This window comes from Malus domestica, chromosome 14, assembly GCF_042453785.1.
Source record: "Malus domestica chromosome 14, GDT2T_hap1".
NCBI classification, from domain to species: domain Eukaryota; kingdom Viridiplantae; phylum Streptophyta; class Magnoliopsida; order Rosales; family Rosaceae; genus Malus; species Malus domestica.
In genome coordinates, this window is record NC_091674.1 from 15,409,117 (window position 1) to 15,420,191 (window position 11,075).

The following is an 11,075-nucleotide window of genomic DNA, read 5'->3' on the forward strand; positions in this document are numbered from 1 at the left end:
ATGATGATACTTTACGGACATTTATATGTTAAACTAATCTAGTTTAACTATAAAGGGCAAAGATTATTGTTTGAGCCGTCTCATATAAATGTTATATGCTTAAACGATAAAGTCCAAGGAATATGTGATTGGAAGAATGTAATCTAATGAAGTTAGATTCATGAGACCATTCTTTCGTAGACACATCCTAAATGTTCCTGATCATAGGATTGCCAATTGGGCATTGACAATCCGTCAAGATCGGTACGTGCTATGTCTTCTCTCAGGGAGAGTGACTAGTCTCGAGTCATTGGTGTGTGTGACATCAAGACAAGTACGTAGGTGCTCAGTAGAGAATGAGTTCACTGAACGCGATCAACGAAGAGTTCTCATACTAATGTCACATGAGAACTCATGTTTGGGATAATGCAAATTAGTCATTTGACCTGAGGCATCACAGTTGTCTTGTGGTTAAGTCCTTGATCTTTGATTATGTCAAAGTCACCCCATCGGGGTGTCCACGGCATCGTTGGGGTTAAGCCACTTAGTCATGGAGGCAAGTGAATGCGCAACAAGGGATCTCTAACCTTCAAACCGTTTGAGGGAGAATACTTTATGATATGATTTAGAATCTCTGGCCAGAGTATGAATGAGATTTAGAAAAGTCGTTCTAAATCACATTCAAGGAAATCATATAAGCACACGAATCACATTGGATAGTAGACATGAATAAATAAACTATCAAACCAAACAATGTGGTCAGGAGTATTAGATTAGAGAAAGACCGTATTGCATTTGTAATCCCAAACTGAATAGGTTTTCTCTACCTCTTCTGATTAGCTTGGGTAACCATGATATGCTACAAGGTGTCACTCATGGTTTGTGGAAGCCCTAAACGTGTGTAATCACTAAAGGGAGAATTGAAATTAAGTTTCAATTCACAATCGATGTAAAATGGTTTTAATCGCCCACTGCCTCGCTAAAAGGAACCTAATGGATCGCACACCGTGTAAGGAGGAGATTGAAGAAACAATGGAGATGAGTAAGAATGATTAAATGGTTTAATCATTTATTTATGGCAAGGATTAATTAATATGTTAATTAATCAAACGAATAAGTTCGTGAAAGCCCTCGGGATAGTTTTGGACCTTAAGGCCCAATGGGCTTCGAACGTCAAGCCCATTAACTTAAGTTGTATGACAACTTAATGAATAATGATTCACAAAGGCCCAAGTAGTCCAAAATATCCTAATGTCCGGCCATATTGTTTAGGGTAGTGAACTTGGACTTATTTACAAGTTTGCCACTCAAATGAATAAAGGTATAAATATGACTTTATAGCCAAAATTCATTAAGGGTTTGTTTTGGAGAAAATTGGTGAGAACTTGTCTCTCCATTTCTCTCTAAAGAGGCCGGCCACCTTGAGGGGTGCATCTTGCAATCCCACTACTCCAAGGTCACTCATTTCTTCTCCAATCTCTCCTTGGTGAAGAGACTTAGAGGTTCTCAATTTTGGGAACTTGGAGAAACCTATTCTTCCATCCAAATCCATAGATTTAAGATGCAAGGAATGAAGGCCCTCTCTTTGGGTGATTAGCCTTTGCTTATCCAAAGAGGAATCTACAAAGGTATAAATTTCAACTCACTATGTTTTGAGTTGAGTTTTGGTTCACCAATCTACTAGGCTTTGAATTTCATGGTTAAAGTTTTGTTTTTAAGTGCATGCAAGCATGATTCCGCCTTTAATTGTTAATTGCATGCTTATAGATGTTGCTTAAATGAACATGTTTTCACAAAATATTCCTTCAAGTGGTATCAGAACCAGGTTTAGTAGTTGGTGAATCCTTTTGTGTTTTGTAATTCATAGTTTGTGATTTAAAAGTTGTAATATGTTACAAGCTTTATTCTTGTTTCTTTAAATGTAAATTTTGTTAGAAAATTTGCCATCTCAAATGTTGTAGATGTAGTTCATATGAGCATGAATATTGGAGCTAAAATTTGGTGCCATGACTTTGGGGATTTTCGGCCAAATCCAAAGGGTGGATTTTTGGGTTCTTGTTTGACTTGTTAAAAGTGTTTTCAAGTGACTTTTGGAACCCCTATGTACCCTAGTTTGGTTAGATGTTATTTCCCTAAAGTTTGAATGGTTTTGGAATGTTTTTGGGTGAAAAATGTTCATGGAAAATTTTGAGTTTTTTCATGAGTGTTCTTCATTGTTCTTGACATTTTTGCCAAGAACGAAAATGTTTGTGTTTTGATTCAAAGTTTTGATTTATTTCATAAAGTTTATGTTTTATGTTTTTCAAATGATTTATTGCATAAGATATTTATTTGAATGGTGATGGAAATGGTGATGGGTGTGTAAGGATTAATTCCCTTTCACACACACCACTTGCACCACTTGTTGCTTTATGTCTAAAACTCACAAATCAACACACACATCACTCTATCTTCTTCCAAAACCGGCCAACCCCTAGTGGGGGTACTTTTGGGGCCTTTTATGCAATTACATAAAGTTTTGATACTTTTGTGTATTTGCACTTTGACCCAAAAGTTTACGTTTTTACGTTTAGGTCCAAAAACGCTAAAGGACAAATTGTTTTGCTCCTTTAATGAAGTTTTTACATTATTAAAATTTTGGGTTCTAGTTGTAATTACATGAAGTAGTGGACTTTTGTGTCTTTACAAAGTGACCCCAAAAGTTTTGCAATATAGCCCAAAAGTTGAGGTTAATTGCTTTATGGCCCAAAAGTTGTGGTTATTGCATATTGGCCCAAATTAAGTAGAGAACAAAATTGTTTTGTCTCTTTAAATGAGAATTGGATTTTCATTTTGTTTAGCTCCATTTAAATCAATTTTATGGATACAAAAAAACCAAATGAAAATGTTGCATTCAATTTAATTAGTTAAAGTGTTAATTAATTAAAGGGTGATTATGAACCTAAGCCTAAAATAATTGAGCTATGTGAAAGGCCGTTTCAAATTTGTTTGAACCATGGGAATATGTAGATTAGATTTTGGTTGTAATTTGATTTGATCAAATGTTGTAAAAGGGCATAAGCTCTTCTTTACTTTAAAGTACTTTGTTTTATGCAAATGTTGTAATGAGCATAAGCTCACCTTTACTTTGAAGTACTTCTTTCTTGCTTTATATGATATGCATGAAAATGAAGTAGTTGGGTCCAACGCCCCTAAGACAACACGCCTTAATGTGTTTAAACGCGTAACTAAAATCAATCACCATCCCTAGACCGAGATTCAACACAAGGCTCGTGTTGAATCCAAACAAAGGTTCATAGTCATCCTAAGGCCCTAAGGCAACTATATAGTCCATCAAATGAATGCAAAGATTATGTTAGTAGTATCATGTACTCTTGCTTTAAAAACCGTTTTATAAGCATAGTGGGAGTATTATATACAACTAAAAACAATCATATGGACCAATAGTTGTAATAGGACCAAAATAGTTTTAATAGATATTAAAATGTATGTTTATATGTGATGAGACCTAAAACCCTCAACCAAACCATTATTAAGTTGATAAGCGTGAGAGTGCTTAGAACACTCTTTCGTAGGCCTTCCACCGTGGTCGGATCCAATCGTTTATGACTTGTACACCGGCTTCACCCTATCATGGGGGAGTACAAAGTGCATGCTTATACTCAGGAGGAATCCATAAACATATGATGAGGTTGGTGTAGGCAACGAGGATAGCCGATATCATATCATTGTGAGGCTATTCTTGAACCCCTTCATGAACTAAGCATGGTGGGAATGACTTAACTAAGTGCAATGGAACCAATATCATATCATTGTGAGGTTACATTCTCTAGAGGCCAAATAAGATGGGTACTTGCATTAGTTGCAAATGAGTAAGCGTACTCTCTCATTATTATTAATGCTAGCCAATATCATATCATTGTGAGGTGGGCTTGGTAATAGTGAGCCTCCCATAACCTACTAGGAGTTTCATCCAAAACTCTCGAATTCCAATGAGGGATATGGAATTTGCCAAAAATAGTGGGTGGTGCTATTTGATTTAAAGACCCGAATCAAATGGCCTAAAATCAATCAATTTATATTCGTTATGTATTTGTTTACCAATATATTTGCAAACGCTATCCAACACTTGACAAATAAAAGCCGAAAGTTTAGTTTCCGGACTTAGTACTACAAAACCATAGATTGTCTTTAATGGCTTGTAAATGTACCTAAGTAGTCTCATCCTCACAATCTTCCTATTGATAATGTATCATTAGAAGAATATGTTAGAAAAGTCTATCATAAAGAGGACAACAATTTTAAATGTCATAATTCTTCAATTTCAAATTGTTGTATGAAGAAATAGGAGTTGCTTTGAACAACTCTTAGTCAATGCAAACACTTAGTGCTTGTTTCTTTGTTACATGAACAAGGAACTTGAGAAGAAAGCACAAAGGCATGGACACTTTAAGTGCTATGATTCTTCACTTACAAATTGTTGTATGAAGAAATGAGAGTTGCCTTGTACAACTCTTGAAAATTTGTAATTATGTTTAGAACATAATGATTGGTTGACAATAATAGTCCATTAACATGGACTTATGATGATTTTGAATCATTGAGTGTTGAAGTGATAAACCACTTAGCGAGACGGAAACTAGGCAAGGACTTCACCTTTGTTTCCCTATACTAATGGTTCACTAAGTTTATTGTAAACTATGTAGTGAACAATAACCACATGCTCTCCAAAATGTTTGATGTGTACAACACAATTGAAATAAGTTTCAAGAGAGATAGTGGGAGTTTAGGGACCATGACTAATGTAGTCAAAGGTGAAAGTCAAATGAAGAAGATAAGAATTAACTCCAAGGGAACAAACTTTCTTTATGAAAGGATGGACATTGGAAAGGGTATTTACAAGAAATGTCTTGTAAGTGTCAAGAACACACCTTTCGAAGGTGTTGTAAATTGTTCTTGAATAGTTCAAAACAGTTGGTTCTTCTACTTGAATGCTTGATTCTGTATTAGTAACTATGTTTTACAATCGTTGTAAAAGTGTGACTAATAAGAAGTAGAAGATTAATGAGAGAAGAGAAAGTACTTCACATTCGAAACGTGAATCAAATGTAGATCTCTACGAAAGCAGATGGTACTTACTTCCTCATATGAACTACCAAAGAAATTGGAAAAACATAGATTGTCTTTATATTCCAATTTTAAGGAACTAAATTCCGTCACTATGTGAAATGGATAAATGTTTTGTTTGACAAAACAATGTTCTTTATTAATCAATGATTGGATTATGGTAATCTAATTGATTGTCTCTATAGTAGAGATGATATGGTAGTGTTAACTGTTTAGAATATAATGATGCTTAAAACCCAAAAGGTTGCAAGGTAGTGACTAATCCCAACTAAAGTTGTGATACCTCTAAAACATAAATTACGAGTTGGTCATAGATGGACGCTTTGGATCGTTAGATCCGGATCCAATACCTTCTTGTTAAAATTGTATAGAGGCGAAATGTTTGAATCTTTATTCTTTTGGAAAGAAGAAAGAATCACAAAGTTGTTGAGGTTAATTCACTTAGATGTTAGTGGCACTTGTCCACAACATAATACTACTCATGTTGGATGACATTCACCGAAGATCACTCTCGGTTGGACTATAGTTTATTTTGAATAAACACAAGTCCGAATACTTTGCAAAATGTTTCAAAGAATTCAAGAAATGTAAGTTGATGAGTAAGACATCTAAAGTATTTACTTCCTTAGATTTGATCCAAGGAAAGGTAACACTTTAGATGAGTTTCCTTGAAAGATATCAAGGAAAATAGCATCAAAAGATGATGGATTTCTCCATTAGGAGAAGAACGAACTCGAATAAGATTTAGTTCGTTGGATGTTATCTATTACCCATATATAGGATATATACTTCTAAAACAATATGATTGTCAATTAGAAGATCTTCCAAATTTTTCATGACTCCATAAGATGTAGTTGGAAAGAAAAACAAATCTTAAAACATGTTAAGATTTGGGGTTGTGTGCTAATAAGCAATATTTGTTTGATAACAATCTTGTAGGATATCCTTAAATTAACTTTTGGATATCGCTTCTATATACCAACTAACAAATGTTGTTTTGTTGGGTAGTTCATTGTAATCCTACAATGTGTTTTGCCTAAAAGCAAATGAACGAGAGATAGAACTCAAAGAATGTGTTCTTAGAGAGACAAGAAAGTAATCAACAAATATAAACAACCTAGTTCCTATACCAAAAGCTCCAAGGTAGTCGAGAAGGATTTATAAACCGTCTCAGTTGAATGGTTTGAACTTTATGACTATGTCATAGAGTTACACCTCTTAATTCGAAAGAAATGAGAATGAAAATCCTTATGACTACATTGAGTGTATATATATGATATATACTCAAGGAAATGGTAAAGTACCATTTGACCCGAAATAATGAAACCTTTATAAGCTAATTGGTAGCTTAAGATCACTACAATCAAAGAGAATGGTTGACTTTGAAGAAACCATCTTTGAGATAGTCATGGTTTGAATTAATTCAAAGATTGCTAGCTACAACTAAATGGTGATTCAATGTTTGGACATAATATGGGTTTTATGAAACCATTATTAAGATAGTCTTGATAATATATGTCTAAAACTTTGAATCACAAGACATGTAAGTTGTATAGATCCATCCATCATGGATCTTAGCAAGCTAGTGGGAGCTATAAGCGTCTTATGAGAGAAAGGTCAAATCGTTTGATTTCTCATAAAGATGTAAATGAATCTTTTGTTTACTAGGTTTACAAAAGATTAGTGGGAGTTAATCATATTCCTAAATTTGTATATATATATATATATATAAATATATATGTGATATATATGAATATATATATGATATATTAATTTTGGAAAAGAAAAGAATATTTCTTCGTTAAAGTTATGACTTTAAGCATTCTATAACGATAGAATGTATATGGGAGACATAGTCTATATACATGGGATGGAAATCTATATTGATAGATTTCAAGATATAATTTGATTATATCAATCCCTAATAATAGACAAAAGTTGCTAGGAAGTTTCTCATATGATGATAAACTTCAATTAGAAGGATGACTCTAGTGTGACTAGCAAGTTGCCCTTCTCAAAGGGAACGTACCCTTTGACTCCCAAAGAAATAATGCGTAAATAGAATCCTTTATGCATACGCATAAAGGTGATTTATGTATTTCATATTGTATGAAAAACATTGATATGAGTTGTACCTAGAACGGTACAAGATGATATCAGTGCAAGCCCAGGATCAGAACCATGGCAACTGTCAAGTGAGTCCTTAAGTATTTAAGAAATACTAAAGGATAAATTCCTCAAAGATCGAGGAAGAATTAGAGTAACGTAATGGAAGCGTAAATGTATTAGATTATGAATCTAATCCATCATTGGATGTTTCTTCATTATGAATGAAGAGATAAACAGATATCTCTTTATTATGACTAAAGAGATATTTGGATGGAAACATTAAAGTAATGACTTTAGTGTGTTCCATTATGAATGCAAAATATATTGCCATATAGAAGTTTGCAACAATGTTGTTTGGATGGGAAAGTTCATTTAGTGAACTCTCTATTCGGTTCCAACCAGAAAGTGTATCTAGTGTACTGACACTATGACACTAATGGGGCGATAGCTCAAGCCTGGGAATCAAGGTCTCATCAAGATCCGAACTCATATGAGAGACTGAACCACATGATTGAGAATCATGTATAATGGTGACGTCGTTATTCTCAAGGTTGCTTCTATGGATAACATATAGATATCCATTGCCTAGGCCTACTATTCAGCCATTTATGAAATGACTACAGAAGAGGTATCATCACTGATGACTAAGCTGATTGGCTCTAGTGCAAGTGGGAGATTGTTGGAAATGTGCCCTAAAGCCAATCATATGATGATACTTTACGGACATTTATATGTTAAACTAATCTATTTTAACTATAAAGGGCAAAGATTATTGTTTGAGCCGTCTCATATAAATGTTATATGCTTAAACAATAAAGTCCAAGGAATATGTGATTGGAAGAATGTAATCTAATGAAGTTAGATTCATAAGACCATTCTTTCGTAGACACATCCTAAATGTTCCTGATCATAGGATTGCCAATTGGGCATTGACAGTCCGTCAAGATCGGTACGTGCTATGTCTTCTCTCAGGGAGAGTGACTAGTCTCGAGTCATTGGTGTGTGTGACATCAAGACAAGTACGTAGGTGCTCAGTAGAGAATGAGTTCACTGAACGCGATCAACGAAGAGTTCTCATACTCATGTCACATGAGAACTCATGTTTGGGATAATGCAAATTAGTCATTTGACCTGAGGCATCACAGTTGTCTTGTGGTTAAGTCCTTGATCTTTGATTATGTCAAAGTCACCCCATTGGGGTGTCCACGACATCGTTGGGGTTAAGCCACTTAGTCATGGAGGCAAGTGAATGCGCAACAAGGGATCTCTAACCTTCAAACCGTTTGAGGGAGAATACTTTATGATATGATTTAGAATCTCTGGCCAGAGTATGAATGAGATTTAGAAAAGTCGTTCTAAATCACATTCAAGGAAATCATATAAGCACACGAATCACATTGGATAGTAGACATGAATAAATAAACTATCAAACCAAACAATGTGGTCAGGAGTATTAGATTAGAGAAAGACCGTATTGCATTTGTAATCCCAAACTGAATAGGTTTTCTCTACCTCTTCTGATTAGCTTGGGTAACCATGATATGCTGCAAGGTGTCACTCATGGTTTGTGGAAGCCCTAAACGTGTGTAATCACTAAAGGGAGAATTGAAATTAAGTTTCAATTCACAATCGATGTAAAATGGTTTTAATCGCCCACTGCCTCGCTAAAAGGAACCTAATGGATCGCACACCGTGTAAGGAGATTGAAGAAACAATGAAGATGAGTAAGAATGATTAAATGGTTTAATCATTTATTTATGGCAAGGATTAATTAATATGTTAATTAATCAAACGAATAAGTTCGTGAAAGCCCTTGGGATAGTTTTGGACCTTAAGGCCCAATGGGCTTCGAACGTCAAGCCCATTAACTTAAGTTGTATGACAACTTAATGAATAATGATTCACAAAGGCCCAAGTAGTCCAAAATATCCTAATGTCCGGCCATATTGTTTAGGGTAGTGAACTTGGACTTATTTACAAGTCTGCCACTCAAATGAATAAAGGTATAAATATGACTTTATAGCCAAAATTCATTAAGGGTTTGTTTTGGAGAAAATTGGTGAGAACTTGTCTCTCCATTTCTCTCTAAAGAGGCCGGCCACCTTGAGGGGTGCATCTTGCAATCCCACTACTCCAAGGTCACTCATTTCTTCTCCAATCTCTCCTTGGTGAAGAGACTTAGAGGTTCTCAATTTTGGGAACTTGGAGATACCTATTCTTCCATCCAAATCCATAGATTTAAGATGCAAGGAATGAAGGCCCTCTCTTTGGGTGATTAGCCTTTGCTTATGCAAAGAGGAATCTATAAAGGTATAAATTTCAACTCACTATGTTTTGAGTTGAGTTTTGGTTCACCAATCTACTAGGCTTTGAATTTCATGGTTAAAGTTTTGTTTTTAAGTGCATGCAAGCATGATTCCGCCTTTAATTGTTAATTGCATGCTTATAGATGTTGCTTAAATGAACATGTTTTCGCAAAATATTCCTTCAGCTTGGCCTTGTCATCAAGCTTTGATCTCTCTTTCTTAGGTATATGCACATATACTCTGCAACCAAATGTCTTCAAGTGTCCATATGAGACATATTTCTTACTTCATACCTTCCCTGGAATATCTCCATTTAAGGGTGATGAAGGAGACAAATTAATCGAATAACATGATGCTCTCATACATCCCCCCAAAACGTTTTGGGCAATTTCCCATGAGACAACAAACATCTTATTTTTTTCCACAATGGTGAGATTCATCCTTTCCGCAACACCATTGTGTTGTGGAGCTTTTGGAATAGATTGCTCCTATCTAATGCCATGAATTTTACAATACTCATCAAATGGCCCCAAGTACTCACCGCCATTGTTGGTGCGAATGTATTTTAGTTTCACTCTTGTCTCACTTTCCCCCATTTCATGAAAGTTTTTAATGTTGACAGCACCTGGTCTTTTATTTTTAAAGTATATGCCCAAACTTTTCGTGAATAATCATCTATAAAAGTGACAAAATAAGAAGCACCATCCAAGGATTTAACTTTCAATGGGCCACACACATCCAAATAAAACCTGTCTAAAATATTTGATTTTCTTTCATGATTTCTTTGAAAAGAAACTTTATGCTGCTTGCCAATTCAACAATGAATGCAACTGTTTATGTGCGTACCTTTAATTTCAGGAAGGATTTCTCTCTTGTCAAGAATCTGCAAACCCTTCTCACTTATATGGCCCAGTTGCTTGTGCCATAGATCGACCGAAGAGTCATTTTCCATTGCATTCATCTCCCATTTCCATAGTTGAGCATGGGTTATGTACAGAGTGCAACATTTTCTTCTCTTACAATTACGAGGGATCCCTTTTTGAGCTTCCATCTCCCATTTGAAAACCTATTCTCATATCCAACATCATCGAACTTTTTGATAGAAATTAAATTTAGGTGTAAGTCTGGCACATATCTAACCTTCTTGAGCATGAGTTTGCTGCCCCGATCAGTTTCTAGAATCACTTCACCAATCCCTGCAATTTTTGATGTATCCTTATTTCCCATCTTCACTAAGCCAAAATCACTAGCTTTATATGATGAAAAGAATGAGTAGCATGAAAAAAGGCTCCAGAGTCTACTGTCCAAGTGGTATCTTCATAAGACATATTCAAGCATGATTTTTCACACTTGAAGAGAATAATAATATACCATATGAGGATATAGCAGCAGTATTTTTCTCTTTGTGTTTTTCTTCATTCTTCTTCTCTTTCTTGAGTTTTATGCATTCTCTTACGTAGTGACCTTTTAGACCACAATAATGACATACCACGTCCTTTCATGGCCTCGATTTGCTTTCGACCTCCCATAAGATTGATGATAAGCACTTCTATT